Genomic DNA, 14,565 nt, shown 5'->3' with positions numbered 1-14,565 from the left:
TGCTTAACTTTCATGATTTGTAGTATGTTAGTCTGAATTTTTGATTTGTGGTAATTAGGTAATGACTCAATCCCTTGGAAGTGTGTTTCATGTGTCAAAAAGCAGCTATTTCCTTTGTGAGTGTGGGCTAAACTTTTCATGTCAATCCTTCATCCCCTAGTGGATCACGCTCAGTTCGTGAAAGACTCTTGATGGGCATGCTGGACAGATGATAAATGAGCTAAACCTACCAAGTGAAGTGGTAGCAGAGGGCTAAATGACAACAGGAACTTGCAAAAGACAGGAATAATGATCTCACAACCAATGGAGCCCTGCATCTAGTCATGAATAGTGATAGGCACTATTGAAAAGTGAAAACTTTCGCTAGTGAGAACCCCATCCTCAGCCACAGTGAGGCCCAGCTTGTGAGCGCCACTCAGCCACAGTCCTAAGTCGATGATGCACCTTACTTTTTTCCTGACTCTCACAGAATCTGGTCTTTACCCAATATAATTCACTCCATGTGACATTAAAATGATACAGCAAAGATGATGAGACCAAACAAGATCTCAACTGTAATACTGTAGATCTATGTTTCAGAGCCAGCCAAACTGTTCCTGTATAACTACAAGACTAATATTCATCCAACAATGTGGACATTGTTGAGTACTTTTTGTAGAGAAAAATATATAAAAAATACAATTCAGCTCATAATTGCCCATTCATTTTACTGTCACTCATCAAAGAAGTGAAGGAAGATGTTATTGACCATGTTACCAAGCTGCACTTACTCGCAAAATAAGCTGCCCAATAATGCTTGGTCATGACTTCACCGGGACTATTTGCTTCCAAAGCTTATTACAGCATTTTTACAAACGCGAACCAAAGCGCTGAACTCCAGGATGAGCATCATTCCTGTAACATGGAGGAGAAGCTTTGGTGGGTCAGGGGGTGAGTCACCCACTGCAGAATACTCAGCTCCTCACCTGCTCCCGTAGCCAGAGCTTTCAGGTGGGTTAGTTTCTGGTTGATGGTGGTCCCCAGGAAGATCACGGTGGGAGACTTGGTGATGCTAATACTGTTGAATATCACATTTCAGTGATTAGACCAAAAGTGATGTTGCCAAGTGCTTACTCCATAAGGGAAAGGATATTGCAACTTAATATGAGGAGGTAAAGGATCTAGAAAGAAATAGTATCACAGTTTAAGTACAACGATGACCGGCCTGAATGATATACTATAAAATTCCTAACCAGACAATGATGCTTGCTTTCTTAGCTCAGTTGTGTTACTGTGGTCCTGAACTAAACAGGCTTTTTACAGGTCTATCTTTGATATGTATATATTGTTGTAAAACAGGGAAAGATGCAGTTCCCCAAATACAGCGCATCAGGACTCTGCAGACCTGATGAAGGGTCTCGGCCCAAAACGTTGACTGCTTATTAATTTCCATGGATGCTGCCTGACTGCTGAGTTCCTCCAGAATTTTATGTGTGTTGCTTTGTATTTTCAGCATCTGCAGACTTTTTTGTGTTTGTAATATTTCAAATCTCGTGTAAGCTTAATTTGGCCACATACGTGCTTGCTCTTCGTCTCACACAGATTGATGATTGCATGCTTGTTTGGCTTAGTCTGGTATTTATGCCCATTTAAACAATGTATTCTGTTTGAGCTCTTGTGGTTTTAATCTTTACTAAAATTCTAAATTAAACTGAAAAGCCAATAAGTTTCCCAAAACTTCTCTTTTTCCCCAAGATGGAAACTCAGCAAAACTAGGACTTAAGAAATATGAATCACTGAAGTAGATTTTGTGCCAATTTTGAACAGCAGTATTGAGACGCACTTAACTGTGATTTGAGGTATCAGTGCTACTCATCGGGAATCTCTCTGCAAATGTGCGGTGCAGCTGGAACTCTGCCCAGCATGTTGCACATTCTTTGCCGCTACTCCCGGAGTATCATGTTTGTTGATGGCCTTCAACTTGGTGTCGGTATCCAGCTGAGGAGACTGAGGAAGGTAAGGCACTCCAGGGTGTGGGCGTTTCACTCACGTCCCATGTGTGTGTAGGACGGTCTGTGAAAGACCATCTACCACGACCATCACAGTGAAAGCACCTGAACTAGTAGGAATAGCAGAAGCTGCAAGAGACTGCAAATGCTGGAATCTAGAGCAAAACAAAACAAGATGCTGGAACAACTTGGTGAACTGAGCAGCATCAGTGGGAAGAACAAAGGAATTGTCAACATTTCAGGTCAAAACCCTGCATCGGGACTGATGGCAGAGAAGAGAGATACCTGACATAATGAGAAGAGGGGGGAGTGGTGGAACATGAGCTTAAGGTGATTGATGGACTGAGGAAGGGTAAAGTATGACGGACAGGTTGAGTCGGGTGGGGGAGGGGAGATAGAGGCACGTGGATGAGGTCTGAAGGCAGGGAAACAAAAGGGAAGGCAGATGCTGCAAGGTGTGGGAGGGAAGATTGAAGGTGGAGACAGCCACTGGAAGATGATGAGTAGAAGCCCAAAGGTTACCCGTGCTGGCATTTGATAAGCAAAGGAGGAGATATGACAGCCATGAGGAGAGAGGTGAGTGGTGCATGGAACCGGAAGCAGACGGGGGAAGAGAGGTAGAGGCTGGGTGAACTGTATATGCAATGGGCAGATGGAATCAGAATGGGGAGAGGAACAAAGATGGGTGAAGGGAGGACTCTGCAGGACAGGGGGTGGGGCGTGGGAAAGAGAACAAAACTGGGGCGACAAGAGGAGTATTGGAAGAAGAGGGAAGGGAAAGAAAGAACACATCGGAGGGGAAGGTTACCAAAATTGGAAAATTCAGCATTCCTGCCATTGGTTCGTATCTACCCAGGTGGAATATGAAATGTTGTTCTCTCTAGTCTGTGTTAGGCTACACACTGACAGTAGAGAAGGCTGACGGTGGATAAGTTGAAGTGGGAGTGCAAAGGAGAATAGAAATGGCAGGCAACTGGGAGCTCAGAAGGTGACTACTGTGGACAGAGCACAGTGCCCTGAAAAACGATTGCCTAGTCTGCACTTAGTCTTGCTGATGTAAAGGAGGTTTCATTGGGAGCACCAGATGCTGTAGATGAGGTTGGAGGAGGTACACGGGAATCTTTGCCTTGCCTGTTTAGGTTTCTGGATGGTGAGGAGGAAGGACATACAGGGACAAGTGTAATACGAAAAAAAAAACCAAGCCTTATGGATAGGTAGTTAGGGAGGAATGAAGGAGTCACTGTAATCAACTCTTCTGCCTGTGTGTTGGGCTCCAAGATTGCAAAGTCCCTGAATTAGTTCATTGTTCTTGTTCTTTAAATAGAGTAATTACTCATTTAGATTTTCTTGTGCTTTTCTCAGGTGACTCACTCTTTGTAATGCAGTCAATTAGTGCTTTCTGTTTAAACTTGTTAAGTTTATGTTGTGTTACTTAAGTGGATGCCCAATTAGCGCTGATCGTGGGGTCCTAGTTTTGAGAAAGCTACATTTCGCAGAGCCCCCAGCCACAAATGTTGTGTTGGAATTCTTATGAGTAAACTCTGCTTGCTGTCTATATATTGGAGTCTGTCCTTCCTCTGCACTTGGGTTCCGGCATTGCAGGTGCACATAGTGACAGTCACAGAGGGACTGGTTCCCGTAGTAGGTGGAAAGAGGTGAGAAGATGTGCCTCAGTGGAATCACATTGCAGCTGGCAAAAATGGCAAGACTCTGTGTGTTGAATGCGGAAGCTAGCGAAAGTTGAGGACCAAGGAACTTTAACTCTAGTGTGGATGGTAGTTGGTAGAAATAACAACCTCTGGGGAGGAGACATCATAATCTTTCGGTTGCATATCTACAAGATGAGTGGAAGATTAAAGGTATAAATTAGAACTCTCAAGGTGAGAATGTTTTTCATTATTCAGATGATCATATTCCACTTGCTGTTGTTTTTACTTGTGAGTGAACATTGTATGTAATGTGACAGAATTCTATCACTGGGCAATGATGAGGCTCTCATCTCCTCCAATGGTCAAGCATTCCTCTGTGTAGTTACCGCTAGAGCCCTGTCACTGCAGCTGGGAGTTGTCAGATAGTTTGTGGACCAGTCTTAATTCATCATCTTACCTTAAAGTTCTCCTTCTCTTCTACAGGGAGGGAAAGAAGTGAGGGTGAAAGGAATAAGATATATTGAGTGGAGAGATGGGAAAATATAAGGGACAGGAAAAATATTGCTTAAAACTGCGGTTATACGTCAGCGATGCTTGTTCAGATGAGAAAGAGGCAGTGTTTTACTAGAGGTAAATGGCAGGTACATACAAGGTGATGTGAGGTGAGGAGTGACCTTCTGGAGCAGATTCTCCAATCCCATCAGCACAGATTACTCTGGGCTCTCACAGTTCTCAGTACAGAATCATTTATTTTTTGTAACATTGAGAATTGTGACCTGAAAGGGAAGGGGCAGCCTCATATGTACTCTGGTAATCTCTGCAGCCATATCAGGTGTCATGCTTGGAATGTTCCTTTAAAAGTGGAGCTTGGATTGAGTCTTATACATCTTTATCATGAAGCCCATTCATGTGCTGTGTTATAACAGCTCTGATAAATATGCCACAGAAAATTCTGAGCCCATAGACTGCTGCTGAAATCTTGCTTCCCACAACAGCATCGTCCCTTCAATCCCACCCCCACCGTCCCATTGACAATCACTGCCCTCTTTCACCAAATCCCTAAAGATCAAATGTTACATTTAAGCCCTGTGCACCAAGCCATCAATCTTTAGGCTACTCTTTCCTGTTCTGGAAAAAAGAAAACATTGATATCCTTCTTATTACACTGCCTGTGCACAATTCCTTTCATCCAAAAAGTGTTTCAGATATCACTCTTTGTTCTGTTGGCTAGAATACATTCCTCGCCCAATGAAAAATCCTTAGAAATATTGTTTTATTTATACCATTCCCCAAGGTTTCACATTGTGTATTATTTTCTCATGCTCACAAAAGCACTTGCTGCTATAAAAGACAAGTGAAAGGGATTACTCGGCCCACAGCCTACAGTTTTCTTCCAAGTTTTGGGTCTGTTGTGCTTTTATTTAAGTGTTGGCTTAGGGATTTAAGAATTATTGTAAACCATGGCAAAAATAACCCTTTATCATCTACACCTTACATACTTGGAAGTTTTGAAATAGTTTAAGATATTAGCAATTGTAAGCTGTTTCTGCTTTCCCTTGATGAATTTTACATTCACTTGCTATCTGCTTTTGTTTGGAACTCCTCATAATTCTTTTCCTTGCCTGAAGTAGTAAAACCAGCATCTTTTCCTGATGAGTTCCACGGGAGTGCAAGAGGTGGTATAAATTCTATTTCTCGCTTCTTAATTCCCTGTCGAAGTGAGCTGCTATTTTTGCCCCTTCCGCTTCTGAACGACTGGAATAGCCTGCCACATAGAGAAACGGAGCATAGCTCAGCAAATATTTCTAAGGATTTTGACTCAGGTCACTTTCACAGCACTAAATATCACTCAGGAGCCCCCATTAAATATTGGCCTGGAGCCTGTGGGATCTGTGTACAGTATCAACTGACAGATTAGCCTTCCTTTACTATGGAACATTGTCCATTTTGTTTGCTCTTAATAGTAAACAGCTAGTGTCCAGTATAAATATAGATATGAACCTAAAAGAGAGATTAACTTAATGAACCCTGGAAACAGATGCAGAAGCCAAAAAACCTGCACGCCCTTCTCTCCATGTTTAGAGATTGTTCATTTACTAATTGGTTTGCACCAGCGCATTGTGCCAGCACTTGGTCCTATTGGAGAGGGCTGTGGTGTGCAAGAGAAAGTTTTCTCCAGTAGCCTTTAAATTATTTTTTATTGTTTCTGCTTTCAGGTTGACGGAGAGGCAGTGTCAGTGGAGGGCACTTGTGCTTCTTTGAAGTGTTTTATCACTCACCCAGTAATCTGAAAAAGGGGATTACATTTTGTCCATTTGTAGCACAACACATTTCAATAGTGAGTGCCATTAAAGTTTTTTTATATAGGAGGGAGGTTCTTTAGTAACCCGGGAAATTGCTATTTTGACAAATAAGCAAACAAAGGACTTGATCCGCGAGATGAAAGAGCTGCCTTAATGTCTAAAATTACATCAGATGACACAACTGCAGGTACTTCTGGAAGATTTTCCTTGTAAAATTGTTCACTTAAAAAAAAACTTCCCATTTTCCAATGAATTGTAGAAAAAAATACTCCGATACGATTTAAATATTTAATTTTTAAAAATTCTTCTTTGATGGTCTTTGGGTTTGATGAATGAGTTCGAAACGTGTTTTTTTTAATTTTTATTGAGTTACCAAGGACAACACATTTTCTTCAGTCTTCCCAACTGGACAGGATTAAAACAGTCAGGCTCCCCCTGCTCATCACCATTCAATGGATCATCATTAAAAATTTATGGATACAATTTGTGAAGATAGGATTGCAATATCTTCCTAGCCAAATAGCACATCAACATTCTATCTATGATCATGCATGAAGATCTGCACTTTGTTAACTTACTAGAAAGCTGCCAGTACCTGTGACATGCTGATCTTTGGAGAATGCATAAATAATATACTGGATGATGTCTGTTTGATGTTCAGTAGGATTGATTTTATTCCTCTTTTTTAGCCTTTATTTGAGTGCTGCCTGTCCCAAAATATTCTATATTTTACAAAGTTCGGAACATTGTTTAACAAAGTACATCTCTTTCTTATTTCATTAACTCATTAAACAAGCAGTTTGTTAGCAGAGATGCAGATGCCCCACTTTGTTTTGACTTTTCTATTTATTTTAATAGTATGGTTAGACTTTCCAGCCAAAGCGTGTTTTATGTCTGTCAAAAGACGTGGACTGTTTACTTATTCACAATGAAAACTGTGGTAACGGTTGAGCTTATTGTATGATGTAAATATTTTAAAATGTGGAATAAATTTGGTACAATTATGAAAATATACATTTCTGTAATGAAATTGTGTGGTTTTATTACAGAAATGTGATTCCATGAGTCATTATCCACATCTGATTTAAAGACAAAGTATTTTCTAAATTTCATGTAATTGTCTGTTGTGATGATTGTTAACTAATCATATAAATCCAATATTATTTAAATTTTTGAGATGCATTATAGTCAAGAATTGCAAGTTCAACACTGGTTGATCTAACTGAGGTCCTTTTCAAAAATCAGAATCGGGTTTAATATCAGCGGCATATGTTGTGAAATTTGTTAACTTTACAGCAGCAGTGCAATGAAATGCATAATAAATAAATAAAGAAAAAAACTGAATTAGATTAAGTATGTATATGTCTATTGAACAGTTAAGTTAAAATAATTGGTGCAAAAAAACAAATAAAAAGTAGTGAGGTTCATGGGTTCAATGTCTATTTAGGAATCAGATAGCAGAGGGGAAGAAGCTGTTCCTGAATCACTGAGTGTGTGCCTTCAGGCTTCCGTACCTCCTTCCGGATGGTAACAATGAGAAGAGGGCATGCCTTGGTTGGTGGGAATCCTTAATGATGGAAGGCACCTTCCTAAGGCACCACTTCTTGAAGATGTCTTGGATACTATGGAGTCTAGTACCCATAACGAAGCTGTTTAACATTTTAATATATGTTACATGGGAAACCCTGCATGCTGGCTTGGAGCCAGAGATACAAGTCAATATGGTCAAATTCTTCATGGCTTGTGACAACTTTGGACTCACTATCAACATCAATAAGATCAAAGTCATGCACCAGCCTGCTCCTCATGCATTGTACACAGAACCCAAAACTACAATCAAGAGACAGAAACTACAGACAGTGGACCAGTTTACTTGCCTTGGCAGCACCCTCTCCCGAGCAGTGACTATTGATACAGAAGTTAACCGCAGAATAGCGAAGGCAAGTTCTGCTTTCGGTAGACTGCGCTCCACTGTATGGGAACGTCGAGGAATCAGTCCAGCAACAAAACTGAAGGTCGACAGAGCCGTGGTACTCACTACCCTCTTGTATGCCTGTGAAACGTGGACTGTGTATTGAAAGCATACAAGACAGCTCAACCATTTCCACATGACTTGTCTTCGCAGAATATTAGGCATCAGATGGCAAGATAAAGTACCGGACACTGAAGCTCTCTCTAGAGCAAGTCTGCCATCAGTCCACACACTGCTGATGAGAGCGCAGACCCGGTGGGCAGGTCACGTCATCCACATGCCAGATGAGCACACACCCAAGCAGCTCCTTTTTGGGGAGCTCCCTGCTGGAAGACGCTCACATGGAGGGCAGAAGAAATGTTACAAAGACACACTAAGGGCCTCCCTGAAGTCGCTTGACATAGACACGACCACCCGAGAAATGCTGGCACGAAACCGCTCTCCCTGGCGCTGCCTCATCCACAAGGGCTGTCAAGCTTACGAAGCAAGGCGCATTGCTGAAGCACAACATAATCGCAAGCTGCGCAAGTCCAGAGCCACCAGCGCAACAACTGCAGTGCCTACACATGTCTGCCCAACACGTGCCAGGACATCCCGTGCCCGAATTGGCCTGACCAGTCATCTTCAGACACACCGCATCCAGTCTCAAAGTGACTAATGGTGTCGAGGTCTTCATCAATGACGATGGATGAACGACATGGGAAGCGGATCAACTGCAACAAACAAGTTTTTAACAAATGGTCACAAGCTTTAGTAATGTGACCAACTATTCCCCCAATGTGGAATGAGGAATTGAGGGTAATTTCTGGTACTGAATATTCTAACTGACTTAACCAGCTAATTTAATTGAGCTATTCAATATGTCACTTCTGCTCTTTGAAAATAAATCAAGGTGAAAGTCTAAATTGTATGCCAGCAGTGTCCTAGCTGGTAGCGCTTTTACCTCTAAGTCATATAGTTAAGGTTGGAAGTTCCTGTCGAGATTCATGAGCATAAAAATGTTGGTTGACTCTTCAATCCAGTACCTAGGAAACACTGCATTGTTGGAGTTATCATTCTTCAGATAAGCTGGTAAGTGAAAACCATGCCTGCTCTCTTGGATGGATGTAAATTATTTCAAGTTGTAATTTACAAAGAACAAGGAAATTATCCCAATATCCCAGCCATTGTTTATATTGAATATATTTTAACAAAACCGGTAGTTAATTCATTATTATGTTACTATGTACAAAAGTTCAATTTCCCAATTTGCAGCAATAATGACACATTAAAAACAAATCTTCTCTCTCCTTCCCTGCTTCAGTCCTTCACCTCCATTCCTTCCCCCTTCTTTCCATCCCACCATTTCTGAAGTAACCAAATCTAAAAAAGGGGATAATTTATTTGCCTAATTTTGAATGACAGCTTGGAGACAACTTGTCTATAGAACTAGGCCAAGTTGAATTGGCCTGGAAGTAAGTCAAGACACAGGACTTTGATCTATATGCTAATTAATTGTACTTTGTCAAAGTATTAACTTTTCTTCTGAAACCAACAGCCACATGAGCATCTGCTTATCAACATTTTATGCAACAGTTTACACTATTTTGTCTTTAATTCCAAATTATGAAAGCATCAAAAGTAGAGATTTTTGGAATGATTAAACATGTCTTCATAAGTTTTAGCTCTGGCTGAATTCCATGGCTGAAATGAGATTCACATCATACAGCTCTATGGCAAATCTTCTGCAGCCTTAAATAACTCATTGTTTATACTCTGGAATCTAGTCCCCAATGCAGCCTTCCACGAGAAGGCTCTCAACACTTGGGTGAAGACCAGGACATTTCAGAGACTCTTTTAATCTAAGCAACTGGCGGTCTTTGGAAGGAGGCAAAGCCCCACCCTTGACTAACTGACTGTCAAGGAAGCCTTTTCAATTGAATATTTGTGAGTGATTTTCATATGCACTCAAAATCACTCGGGGGATGTAAAGTATATAAAAATAGCATTAAACTTTTTAAAAAATTAAAGTAAAATGTTAAGATTTAAAGACAAAATAACTTGCACAAATGATCACAGCCACGTTCTTGTTCAACGGATGCAAGGCTGAGCTACAGACTCGGCTGGGTATCTGCCACAACCCCAGCATTTCCAGAGGCAGAGCCACGTGGACATCGGAGGAAGATTTGTCCCATTGTATCCTTCTATTCAGTAGACACTCTGCATCTGGCCTTTCGGCTTCAAACGAGCTATGAATCTTGTGTATAATGCAGCCCCATTCAACTCTGGATGGAAGTGTGAGTAAGTGATAAACACAAGAGATTTTGTAGAGGCTGGAAATTTGGAGTTACATACTCAAAATGCTGGAGGAACTCAGCAGGTCGGGAAGCATCTATTGAAAGGAATAAAGAGTTGGTTTTGCAGGCTGAGACCCTTCATCAGGATTTCATCTGGATCATCAAGATTGTGGACTTTTGGACTTTAGAAAGACACTCCTCGCTGTACATAAATGCTCTTCTGTGGAGAGAGTTAGGAGCACCAAATTTCTGGGAAAGCAAAATCGGACAATCTCGCCTGGTCACTTAACACTTCCTCTTTAGTCAACAAAACACAGTAGCGTCTCCAATTATTGAGGAGATTGAAGCCAGACCCATTCTACCGATTTTTTCACAGGAGCACCAGTAAAAGTGTCCTGACCAGCTGCATCACAGACTGTTACAGGAATTGCAGGGCACCTGACTTCAAGACCCCACAAAGGTTTGCAAGGAATCTGAGAGGGTCATCAAGGAGTCTCTTCCAACTATCAAGATACTTATCGTAATCACTATGTACAGATGTCCTTAGCATTGTCAGTGATCCTTCCCAGCTGTCCATCAATCTGTTTGACCCTCTACCATCAGGCAGGAGGTATCTTAGCATTAGGACAATGACTGTAAGGATGGGAACCAGCTTCTTCCCCAAGACTGTGAAACTACTGAACTCCCTGACACCACCCAGGTCTCACCACGTATGAAGCACGGGTAGTATTACATTGTTTGCTTTTTAGCTTGTTTTGTAAATGCACCTTATTATTTGCATTAATAATACTTTATGTGTTGTGTGTGTGTGTGTTATATGTGCTGTGTTGTGCACCATGGGCTGGAGGAACATTGTTTCGTGGTATACATATTTACAGTTGAAATGACAACAAACCTGGGCTTGAACTTGATTTGTTCCTTTGTTTATTTAATTAATCAATGCTTTTAATTAACTAAACATTTTAAGTGCATTTATTATTTATAAAAATTTACATAACTTACCCTTTTAAATTATGTGATTGTATTTTACCAGTTTCATTTGTATCTGGGTATTGATGTGGTATTTGGCGGTAAACACCCTTCAGACCTCAGTGTTGTAGCTGTGCCCCAATCTGGAGTGGTCCCCCAGCAGCAACTAGTCCTCAGGTCTGAATAACGTTAGAAACAGAGACAGGCACAGCTGGTAGAGCTCCGCCTCACACCTTTGGCAACTAGGATTCGGACCCGACTCTGGGTGCTGCCCATGATGAGTTCACATGTTCTTTCTGTCACTATGTGGGCTCCACATCTCCCTCCCCACACCCCCCCCCCCCATCAAGGTGCTCAGGTTTTTGCCCACATCCTGATGATATAGGGGTGGGTAATGGCTGCTGTAAGTTATCCTTAGAATAGCTGGACAGTAGAATTGATTGAAATGGACAGAGAATAGGTAAGAGTGAAAATTAGTGGGAGAATGAAATTTCTCTGTAATCTGTCATAAACACAATGGGTCAAATGACCTCCCATGTTATTAAAAATATGGAAAATAGTGAATGGATCACACCATTCATCCCCTTGTGTCTGCTCCAATATTCAGTTAGATCTTCCTTGGTCATTTATTTTGGTGGCACTTTTCCCACACTAATTCCAAGCTCCTGGATTCTCTTTGTATCCAACAATCTCAGCCTTGAATACGCACAGTGACTGAGCCAGGACAGCCTTCTGGGTAAAGAATTTCAAAGATTCACCATCTTCAGGGTGCCAGTATTTCTTCTCATCTCACTCATAAATATCTAACCCCTTTTAAATAGTCCAGGAAAGTGAAACGTCATCTCAGGATCTTCCCTGTCAAGCCCTGTTTTAAAAGGTACCTTTTCTCTTGTATTCAAATCAACTTGCAATAAAGGCCAATCTATGGTTTGCTTTATAATTAATGGTTCTACCTACATATTAAGTTTTGTGTAGAAGTAAACCCAGATCCAACTAAACACCAAAACTTTTTAAGCACTTATTATTTAAAAAATACTTAACCTTTTATTTTTTTCTCTACCAAACTAGGTTATATGAATGGGCAAAAATGTCGGACAATGACTAGGATGTTTTTAGGTCCTGTGATGATACAGTATCTTCTGTTTTTGGCCGTGTTTTGAGTACAGAGTTAATTGTGTCTGTTTAATGACAATGGACACTGAAGGATGAGGCTGAGACAGATAATTCACTCAGCATTTCTAGCCACTGACAAATGGTTTTGAATCCGAAACATTAATTGTTTCTCTCTCCACAGGTGCTGCCTGATCTGCTGAGTGTTTCTAACATTTTCTGTTCCTATTGCTTTTCCCATTTATGCTCTGTGGTTTGTTAACACTGAGCACTTTGTGGAAATCTCCCCTCACTCATCCCCATTCCACAAAGTTAGCTATTTAATTGTCCCCCATCATTCACGATTGGACCTGTTAGCACCGCTGAGCTTTGAAGTGATCTCTTGGTTGTGAGATTACTTACGTAGCTCTGTCTATAGCTTGCCATTCCCACAGTCTAACATCCAAATGGTCCTGTCTGTTTCTTCATTCGGTTGGCACCACATTTTCCAGGAATGCCTCTTAGTGGCCATAGAACCTCCTTCAGTCACCTTTTTTCCACTAATATAGATTTTATTTCATAAGTAAAGCACTAAGTGTAGAAATTGCAGAGGCCCAGCTAGAAGTACTTAAAATGCTCTTAACCACTGGTGAGGTGCTAGAAGGCGAGAGGACAATGTTGTTTTGTTATTCAAGAAGGCTCTTTGAATAAGCAGAGAAATTAAAGGCCAGTGAGCTTGGCATTATTATAAAATATTCTAAGGGATGGGATATAGAAGTACTTGGAAAGACAGGGCCTGATTAGGGATAGTGAATATGACTTTGTGGATGTAACTTGTGTCGAACCAATCTTATAGAATTTTTCGAGGAGGTTACAAGGAATGCTGATGAAGCAAAGGCAATGAATGTTGTCCACATGGACTTTAGCGAGGCCTTTGACAAAGTCCTGCGTGGGAGCCTAATTCAAAAGTTTCAGTCACTTGGTGTTCCGAATGAAGCAGTAAATTGGGTGGGAGAAGCCAGAGGGTAGTTGTAGATGGTTGCCTCTCTTACTGAAGGCCTGTGACTCGTGGAGTGCTGCAGGGATCGGTGCTGAATCCACTGCTGCACGTCATCTGTTAATGATTGTTTACATAATGTGGTAAACTAGATCAGCAAATTTGTGGGTGACACCAAGACTGGGAGCATAGTGACAGCAAGGAAGGTTATCAAAGCTTGCAGTGTGATCTGGACTGGCTGGAGAAATGGCTGATATAATTTCATGCAGGCAAGTGTGAGTGATGCACTTTGACAAACCAGGTTAGAACTTACACAGTGAATGGTAGAGCACTGAGGGGAATTGTGGAGCAAAGGGAGCTTGGGAAACAGATCCATGGTTGCTTGAAAGTGGTGTCACAGGTAGACAGGATCGCAAAGAGAGCTCTTAGCACCTTGGCCTGAGTAAATCAGAGTATTCAGTATAGGAGCTGGGATGTTATGTTGAAGTTTTATAACATGTTAGTGAGGTCAGATTTGGAATACAGTATTGTGTGCATTTCTGGTCACCTACAAACAGAAAAGATATCAATTAGATTGAAAGAGTACAGAGAAAATTTACAAGGATGTCGCCAGGACTTGAGGACAGGAGTTATAGGGAAAGGTTGAATAGGTTAGGAGTTAATTCCCTACAAAATTATGAGGGCGATAGGTCGGATTAATGCGAAAAGCCTTTTCCACTGAGGTTGGGTGAGGTTAGAACTAGAGGTCATGGGTTTAAGGTGAAATATTTAAGGGGAACCTGAGGGGGAGTTTACTCAGAGGGTGTTGCGAGTGTGGAACAAGCTGCCAGCGGAAGTGGTGGATGCGGGGTTGATTTAAGAAATGTTTGCATAGTTACGTGGATGGGAGAGGTGTGGAGGGCTCTGGTCCAGGTACGGGTCGATGGGACTAGGCGGAATAACTCGGTACCGTCCAGATGGGCCAAAATGCCCGTGACTACGCTGTAGTGCTCTGTGACTCTATAAGGGAAATTTAGCAAGAACATATTTTAGTGCACCTAGGACTTTAAAAAAAATCACAACAGTATTCGGGAGCTTAATTCCTGCATGCATTAGGGGAGGGGATTTGCAAATTTAGAAATGAAAGTGTGTGCATGTGTGATGGGTGGTAACCAAATACTGCACCTGGAAGGTTATTTCCTTTCTGTGCCACTGGTCCGGAGCCTCTCCAGCATTTTTTCCAGAGTTTGTTTTATATATGTTAAAGTGTGCTCTGTCTCTGCCTGGATTGATGTTCCTCGATCCTTGGCTGCTGCTCCCGCCTGGCTGGAAGTGCTTGCTGG

This window comes from Mobula hypostoma, chromosome 14, assembly GCF_963921235.1.
Source record: "Mobula hypostoma chromosome 14, sMobHyp1.1, whole genome shotgun sequence".
Taxonomy (NCBI): Eukaryota; Metazoa; Chordata; class Chondrichthyes; order Myliobatiformes; family Myliobatidae; genus Mobula; species Mobula hypostoma.
Note: the sequence above shows the minus strand (reverse complement) of the source record.